We start from the raw sequence: 9,342 nt of genomic DNA on the forward strand, positions 1-9,342 counted from the left end.
TCTGTTTTAAATGTGCTCTATAAATAAAGTTGACTTGACTTGAATGAATACCCAATATTGTTATTTCAAAAGGGTGAATAATATAAGATCAATTACAACTTTGAGAAGAGAGGTTATTCAAATTTAGGACTAATGATAAACTTTAGGTAAACTTTTTATCTTAGATTCGTGAAATAAACTAAAGGTCTATAAACTTAGTTGGCACTGAGGGTCGTTCCCTTTCATCAGGAGGAAGATGGTTGTCCTACTGGAGACGTCCTGTCCTCATTATGGATACAATGAAAGGAGGCCGGTATTTGTCGTCCCAGAAAGTCATTAAATTCTCCAGAACTTCATCTGGCCAGACGACACCCTCATTCCGGGTGTTTGAGGGAGTTCAGTGGACTTTCTCCATTTCAGCTGACTGAGCCCTGTCCGAGATGGAAAGGGACCGGAGCCTGGCTCCCCGCTGATCCCTGGGGCTGGCTCAAAACCGCTCGGAGAAGACCACTGCTCAGACAACTACAACAACCACCCTGACCAGTGTGGCCAAATCTCGCACTGATAATATACTAAGTTACCAAGGGAATAATCAAGATGTTCACAGTGGCTATGTGTGGCTTGGTGCTGATTATGTGTCATATACTCAGTGGAAAGAGATGAGAGTTAATGTGTGCCTGATTGATTGGACACGGACTTCAGAGAGTCTGTAAGGTGTTTATTGGACAGGAATTGAAAACAGGAAGTGTAACTGGGTGGAGAAAACAGTCTATAAATGTAGGAACAGACTTGACACACGTCAGAATTGTACAGAAGGTCCTTGTTGAAGGTAAAATACTGTTCTCTCTTGTTCACACATTTTGAAATCTGTATAAATACAGATGTTTAATTCTGATATAAACGTGTGTTCCTTCCGAGCAAACAACCCGGGAAGAGGAGATAAGAGAAGTTTGTTTCCCCTTATACTGCCCAGACAAGTATGGCAGCGCACAGCGATGACCTGGACTGATCTCCATCAATCCTCGTGTAGGACTGATAGCGTATGAAACTACTTAAATTGATCAGTTTTGTTACACATGATAACTGTTGTGCCATTTAAAATAATGATTGAAAGACTCGTGAACAAAACTCGCAGGTTTGTGACGTTCAGCCGAGGCAAAGACAGACCCTCAATGCACAAGGAGCGTTCTGTTTGTCTTTTTACACCTACTTTCAAACATTTTATATTTTTAAACTCCCAAGAACCTTTATGAAAAGCAGAAGGTGCATGACTTTTTGTTGTTAGTCCCTTTTTATCTGTATGAATCATTCAGATGACGGTTACTGAAGCTGCTAGAACCTGAGTTCACCGTCGAAGCACCGTCTGTGTCCCAAAACCACAGTGCAAAAAGACGAGTCTAATAAAGAAAATAAAAGTATGAAGCATTAAATGTCTGCAAAGAAGCATATCAGAATATAAAGAGGCAAACGGGTCATTGGAGAGGAACGTGAATGAAACTTGAGTCACGTTACAAAAGTTCTGTTTGATGTTTTTATCAACTTTAGAAGCAACGCTTCGTTAAACTGGAAATAAAACTATTACACTGCAGCTGCTTTTTAATTGTTCAAATAAAACCAATACCTCTGGGCTTTTTTTAACTACACTGAGTAAATGAAATAAGCTAAATAATTATCTGGGATGTGAATAGAGTGTCATTTGGAGTTTGAGCAGATTATTTAAAATTTCTGGAGCGGTTCTAATTTAGGATAAAGACTGAAACTACACGTGGAGGAGCACAGGTGCTGAGGATGAACGGAATATTATCAAAGTCCATGCGCAATAATCCAGCTATAAAAATCCAACAAAGTTCAGTCAGGTCCTCTGGATGGTTTCTTTTTGTTGAAATGCTTCATCTTTCATCCAAAAGACTTCATCAGACTGAGGAGCCACAACAAACCCATTGTTATAACTAACACGGTCGTAGTGGGTCAGCCAGTTTGATGGTGATAAGATGGTTTCTAGAGGATGGAGTCTGACTGAAGAAGTCTTTTGGATGAAAGATGAAACATTTCAACACAAAGAAACTGTCCAGAGGACCTGACTGAACTCTGTTGGAGGAAAAGTTATCCTTCAGAAGTTGAAGCTAATCCATCCATTTCTGCTTTCAGCTGTGGTTTTTTTCTTCTTCTTCTTCTTTCGGCTGCTCCCTTCTTCAGGGGTCTCCACAGCAAACTAAAGGCTCCCACATACTCGGGCGGACCTCAGTCTGCAGAGGTCCACATGTACCGGATTAGACTCGAAGCAGACGCTCATAAGCCACGTCAGTGCAAAGATCAATTTTTACGACTGCGTACGTGCACTCGGTGTCGCACAATAAACTGCCCGGAGACGGACTGTTCTGTATGCGACACCAATGTATTAAATTTCCCTTCTTCATCCCTGGTCTGGTTTAATGGCCTTTTCTTTTGTGTTTTTCCAAGAGGCAAGCAATCTCTCCCTCCTCGTCCATTGACGCCTTTGTTTTGCTGTTTTATCGTTTAAGTAGTTTGAGCTGTTTTCATCAGACATGGGGGGTTCAGTTTTCTCAATTAAGGCTGTTTGGTCATCATGAGAACCCCCATCTGGCTGTGCTGTTTAGTTCTTATATGAAGGATGTGTTGAAGAATATAAACTCTTTGCAATTTAAACTTTAACATTTCACCTATAGGACAGTAAATTATTTAAGGATAGAATTCAAATCTTACTTCTAACCTACAAAGCCCTCAACAACCTAGCTCCATCTTATATTACAGATCTTATTGTTCCATATTTTACTAACAGAGCACTTTGCTCTCAGACTGCAGGTTTACTTGTGGTTCCTAGAGTTTCCAGCAGCAGAATGGGAGGAAGATCTTCCAGTTCTCAGGCTCCTCTCTTGTGGAACCAACTTCCAGTTTCTGTCCATGAGGCTGACACAATGTCCAGTTTAAGACTGGGATTAAGATGTTCCTGTTGGATAAATCCTATAGTTAGGGTTGGCTTAGATTTACTGAGCTATCACTTAGCTGCTATAGGCTTAGACTGCTGGAGGACAAACTGACCACATTTCCTCTCTCTCTGCTGTCTTTACTCGCTCACTCTACCTGTTTGTATTTGTAATTATTTATATCTTGTGTTTTTAATCTTCCCTCCTATAGAAAATACACCTGCACTGTTTCTGTGTCTGTTTCTACTTCCTGTCCTCTCAAACCTCAGCCGGTCGAAGCAGATGGCCGCTCCTCCTGAGCTGTTTCTTCTGGAGGTTTCTTCCTGTTAAAGGGAGTTTTCCTTTCCACTGTCTCCTCTGTGCTTGCTCAGGATGGGAGACTCGTTAGTCCTTTAGGGTTTTCAACTTATATTTTCCTTTGATCTCAAGACAATTTAGTGATTAAAATGTAAATTTTCTACGTGATTGTTCCTCCGGTTCACCTGCAGCTGGGTCCTCAAACCACAGCACACAACTCGAACGTGCAGCGAACACGCTCCGAGTCACCACCGTGTGAGGATTGAACAAAGTTAAAACTAAGCTGTGGTTGATTTAAACACTAAAGAATCATTTTCCTTTTGTTTACAACACTTAAACCTGGAAACAGAACAAAAGTAGCTGCAGGGCGTTAATAAAGTTTGATTATTACTTCCACACCTTATAGTCACTTCTTTAATATTTAGTATTTATTATAAAGACAAGCAGGATGTGAACAAGCCCAAACTGTTTCAGTAAATGTAGTTAAATCAGTCGTGTCTGCTCCAATATTGAACAAAATTACACATTTGAAATAAAGTCAACAAACAAACTTGACTTTTTAAAGTGTAAATAAAGCATCAATTCACAAAGGAGAACATTTAATAAAGCAGCTGACAGAGCTGGGTTTGTCATTTAGTGTGCTCCAAAAGTTAAAACGATCTCCTGGGTCTCGTTTTGTTTATTTGTTTTTATTTACAAGTTAAAGAAGAGGCACAAATATTTCACAGATATCTGCAGACTAAATGTAGCTTGATTAAACAGCTTTGCATCGCATTTTTATGGTTTGATTCATATAATTATTTCATTCTCAGCAGGAGGTTGTTGCTGATTAAATCAAATATTTATTCTGTTTTGTGTGATTGCATAAAATAATCTAGGTTTTGTTTCTGATGACTAAGAAAACCACAATTATTCGAGTGCAGCCTTTGCTACGGCACGCGGGTGAAACTAATCAAATCAGTGGAAACAAAACTTTTCAACTTTCATCTCACAAAATAAAAAAATAAACTCCTGTCACCTCAATTATTGCACATTTAAGGACAAAAAAAAAACCATTAATAAACATTTGCTGTACTTTTCGCCGTATAAGTCACAACTGTTTGCATAAATTAGCATGCCTGTGACTTATACAGTGAAGTGACTTATTTATGTTTTTTTATATTTATACACAATATTTGTCTGAGATCTGATGATTTCTTTCTGACATGGAAAATATTGAACACTACCATTTTCAGCCACTATAGGGCCCTCGACTAATATGGCAAGACAAGTGTCTCATTAATAGGTGTTTATTAATGAGACACTTGGCTTGCCATACTGAGCCACCTTCGTCTCGCTCCAGAACTCCTGAAGCAAAAGTCACATCAGCTTCATTTCACTGTCCAGGTGAAACGCAGCTGATTTGACCATTAAAGTAATTTTTTAAGTAAAAGTTCAACTGAGACACATATTTACTATAATTTTGAGCAAACAAATAATTGTTTTTAAGTGTTAATCTTGTTAAATTCTTGTTAAAGTCCTCCCGTGCACGCTCCCACGACCGTCGTTTGGCAGCCATTTGATTTTTGTCACAGCACCGGCCCACGTGTCCAGGTTGTCAGCGGTGATGCGTAATAAATGCGAGTCATACGGCAAAGTGATGCATTTATGTTTTTTCCACTTTATTAGACATATTTGGACTGATGTGACTTATATGGTGGTGCGACATGTCTGTCGGAAAGTACGGCAATAAGACGTCTAATGAACTATAATATTATTTTCATGCAGTTATGAGGACTTTGTGCGTTTCTTTATAGCAGACAAACTTTATTATGATTATAACAATAATTTGATTCTCGTGGACTTTGTCAGGACTCCACACAAACAACACAAACAGGGTTAAGACTGAATATTATTCTTATTTATTTTAGATTTTGTTGCATATTATAAGTGATTCTTGCTACATCACAAGATTTCTTCTTGTTCTGTTTTCATTTTCTGTTTTTGTACAAAATCTGCACTTTTCTATTGATCACATGCTAAAATAATCAAATCCAGATGTGTCAATTTCATTTGAAGACTTGCAGAGAATTGCATAATTTATCAATTTAATGAAATGACGTCAAAGAGAACCATATGTTCTTCTTGTTAGTTGGTTCAGGTTCCCTGCATGAGTTTATAATAAATGTGAAATATAAAGACGAGTTTTGGCACTTTGCTCCAAATTCATATGAGAGACTTATTGCAGCTCGTCCGTCACTAATTTCAGAAAATCCCGGCATGCAGAAAATTGCTTCTCTTATTGTGTTTAAGTGGGTTTTTCTCAGGGCTGAGATTTGTTTTGTTCCTCTTCTAGTCCAGAAAGCATTTATTCAAACTGCAGAAGGTAATGACTTTAGGAGAGATGAAACATATTTCAAGCTCACGCTGGTGAAGAGTTTTAAGGAATGAAAGGGAATAAAAATGTAAACTCAAGCTTCAGAGTAGCGCGTCACACCGCAGAGACTCGTCTCTCTGTCACCGATGAGGACGTCCTGGTCAAGGACTGACTCCAGATCAGCGCTCTGCCAGTTTTATTCCTGCTTCTTTCACACAAAACTTAATTTAATCAGAGCTAAAACAAAATCCTGTTGAAGCAGAAGAAACACAACACGGCAAGTGATGCAGGAATATTTATTAAAAATACAATTTGTGTTATAAAATACAGATAGTTACAAGTTGTTGGCAGCTGTTGGTATTTGATGTGTGAATACTCACTTTGTTGAGGGGAGTGGTGGAGCAGAGGTTAGAGAAGGTGGGCCTATGATTGGAAGGTCACCGGTTCGACTCCCCACACCGACAACATCAAAATGTGGGGGAGGAGATGTGAAGCACCCACACCTGTCTCCATCGTCATTCGACCCACTCTGGACCCTTGAGCAAGGCCCTTAACCCCCACCATCTGCTCCTACAGGTCCTAGAAGGCAGCTGTCTGCTCCACACAGAGGGGTGTGGTAGCTCGGTGTCTGTGGTTGTGTCAGGAAGAACATCTGGCGTACAAACAATCACCAAGTCTTCATGTGAGTTAGTTCACCGTGAAGACTCCTGAAGAAGGAGCAGCTGAAAGAAGAAGAGCCGCTTTGTTCAAATCTAAAGAGAACCAGTCAGACCGTGTGAATCTTTTAATGTTTGTGTAAAATAATATTTGAATCCCTTTGAAATGTAAAAAAAAAAGATGGTTTGTAGGAGATCTAAGTGGGAGTTGTTGATAAATTTCCTCTGAAAGGAAGAAAACTTCATTTATTTCCAGTTATTCAAAGTTTTTCTCAACATGTAACTGGTTTTATAATAGTGGCTTTATTTTCTGTTTTCATTTGAAGATCTGAAAATTAAAAAAATTACAATTTCAATTTATTTTGCTCCAGAGAGGAGAAACCACCAAGCTTTTTGTTGCTGTTTATTTATTTTTGCTCCTGCTACTGTTTAAATAATAATAGATAAATAATCTGTAAAGTTGTAGACGTCATTGATTTGACGAATTCATCTGATTTATTCAGGGAGACTCCGTTTGTGATTCAACTTCACGTCCAAGAAACAACTGCCCCTCTAATTCCTGAGTCCAACGTTGTTTTTCCTCCACGTTTGCTCAAATCGATGCTAATTCTGTGACTGTGGTTCATCCAAGCCCGTCTCTCCCATCTGCTCGTCTGAGTTCTCCACAGAGCCTCGGCCATCACCCACCTCCATAACTATCGGCATCTGGACCCACGGCTCGGACCAAATGTCCCACATGAACGTGTCGTTGCTTCTCAGAGTTCGCTGCCAAAAGATGCTTTAACTGTGCGAGGTTGACAAATGTCCTGAACGGACCGTGACACAGCAAGAGACGCTCAGCTGGGGCTGCTCCTGGACACAGTTCAGTCCAGTTGAAGCAGGCGGAGATCTGAACCTTTCAGACGAATGAAGGTGGAGGAGATCGATGGCTTTAGTTTCTGACAAACATGTCGTCAAACACTGCACTGCCTCTGGTGTGGAGAGGGCGGGACTGGACTGAAGCCTCCAGAGACAGGAAGGACGGCCCGAGGGTGAAACATCCAAACGCTGACATTTCTAGTTGGCCTTTAGGAATCAGCAAGTCTTAATATGTATATTTTACTGGCAAGGGATTTCCCAGTGGCATGAAAGACTGCACCGCTCCCTCAATCTCCTCCTGAAAATAAATGTTTTTAAATGTTTTTGCAGCTGCTCTCGTCTGCGGCAGCCACAGTGAGAAAACGTGCATGAAACATTTGGCAACTGTTTTACTCTGGATGCTCTTCCTGACTCAACCTGGGCTCAAACCAGCGGCTCCAGGATTGCAAGGCCACAGCACCACTGAGCAGAGTTGCATTCTGGCCCAAAATAATCAGATCCAACCCGGCCCCAGCCCGTAGACATCACTTCCGACCCCCACCCAACCAGATGAATTAACAGTAATTACAGGCCTGAACCTGAAAAACAAAATCACCTCGACATTTTTAATTAAGATTTGACGCTTATGAACGATTGGCGGACAAGCGGACCGCGGTAAAATTAGTTTTACGTTGGACGTTGGACATTTGAGCTCCGTGGCTTCGAGCTCGGCTGACCGAAATCAGACTGCCTGCATCTGATCGAACGAGAGGAGCACACCGCTGAAGCCACGGAGCTCAAACGTCCAATGTAAAACTAACTTTACCGCCGTGATGCTCTGCTGAATAAAAGGTGCAGATGATCGGAGCTGGGGGTGCGTTTGTCCTTTCATGGCCATCAAAGAGCATTAAAACCCTGTTTCTGCTGCATTCTGATTTATTCAGACACTGAACGCTCTGACACGTCTGCTTTGGGATCTCGCCTGTTTGGGTCGTCGGTCGTGCTCGTCCGCTGAGTGCAGCGGCTGAAGTAACGTCCATTTGGGCGGTGGATCGCTGCCTGGCAGTACAGTCCCATCTGAAGCTTTGCTGAACTTTATTTTACCTCAAGGCCGGTCAGCTCGCAGTGAAATGGCTGCATGTGGCTGGTGAATGTATGGCAAGCCGTGTTGCCATATATTGGAAAGTATGGCAAGCCATGTCGCCATATAATTGGATCGCAGCTGATCCACTGATGCAATCAAAAGCCCGACACTGACCCAGCCTGCACATCCAGCACCTCATCATGGCCCAGGCTGCTCCAAATTCGGTTTGGGTCGGGCCGAGCTTTGGGCCCGGGTTAGAACTGAGGGCTCTACCACTGAGCCGACACCAGTCTCATCCTGAAAATACAAAATCGACCAGAGAGTCTGAAAAAAGCTTCTCGCTCGTTACGAAAACCACTCTTATAAAAAATAAATGTAATAAAGAGAACGGTCAGTGAAAACAGAAGCTCCGACTTTGACTTCCTGTTTCAGAGACAAACAACAAACTTCATGTTTTTATGTGTTTGAATAAAAACATGAATAAAAATGAGCTAAACTTGAAAGCTTTGATTTTGTGTTTAAATGGGAAGGTTAAACGTCGTATACTGGTTCACACCGTGGGTTGTATGAATAAAACTCAGCTTGACGTGTCCCGTGCAGGTGTTGCTCCTTTCAGAGCTGTGGATTGATTTCTAATGAGGAAAACATCAGCCCACCCCCACCACCCCCACCACCTCCACCACCCGCTGCAGTAAACCTCATTTCACAAGGTCGATTCACTAACAAAGAGCAGGAGTTGATGAAAAGAGTTTCACAGATAAAGAAATCCAGGTGAAGGAAGCAGGAAGAGAGCAGGATGTTCTACTTTTCTACTCCAGGCGGAGCAGAGCTTTGTTCCCTCCTCTACACAAACTTTACCTAAACGTGCACAGGGCGAAGAATATTACGTTTTGTAGCTGAACTTCTGCTGCACTCTGGGTTCTTTCCTCACGTGTTGCAGAAGAAACTGGTCAGAGAGAAGCAGCTCAGTGAGGATGACGCTCACAGTTCCTCCGGCTGGATTCTTCCAGTTTACTGAACCACCACAACATGAAGCTGAACTACCACAACATGTAGCTGAACCACCACAACATGAAGCTGAACCACCACAACATGAAGCTGAACTACCACAACATGAAGCGGAACCACCACAACATGAAGCTGAACCACCACAACATGAAGCTGAACCACCACAACATGAAGCTGAAC

The sequence above is a fragment of the Nematolebias whitei genome, chromosome 6 (genome assembly GCF_014905685.2).
Source record: "Nematolebias whitei isolate Nwh7 chromosome 6, NemWhi1, whole genome shotgun sequence".
NCBI lineage: Eukaryota > Metazoa > Chordata > Actinopteri > Cyprinodontiformes > Rivulidae > Nematolebias > Nematolebias whitei.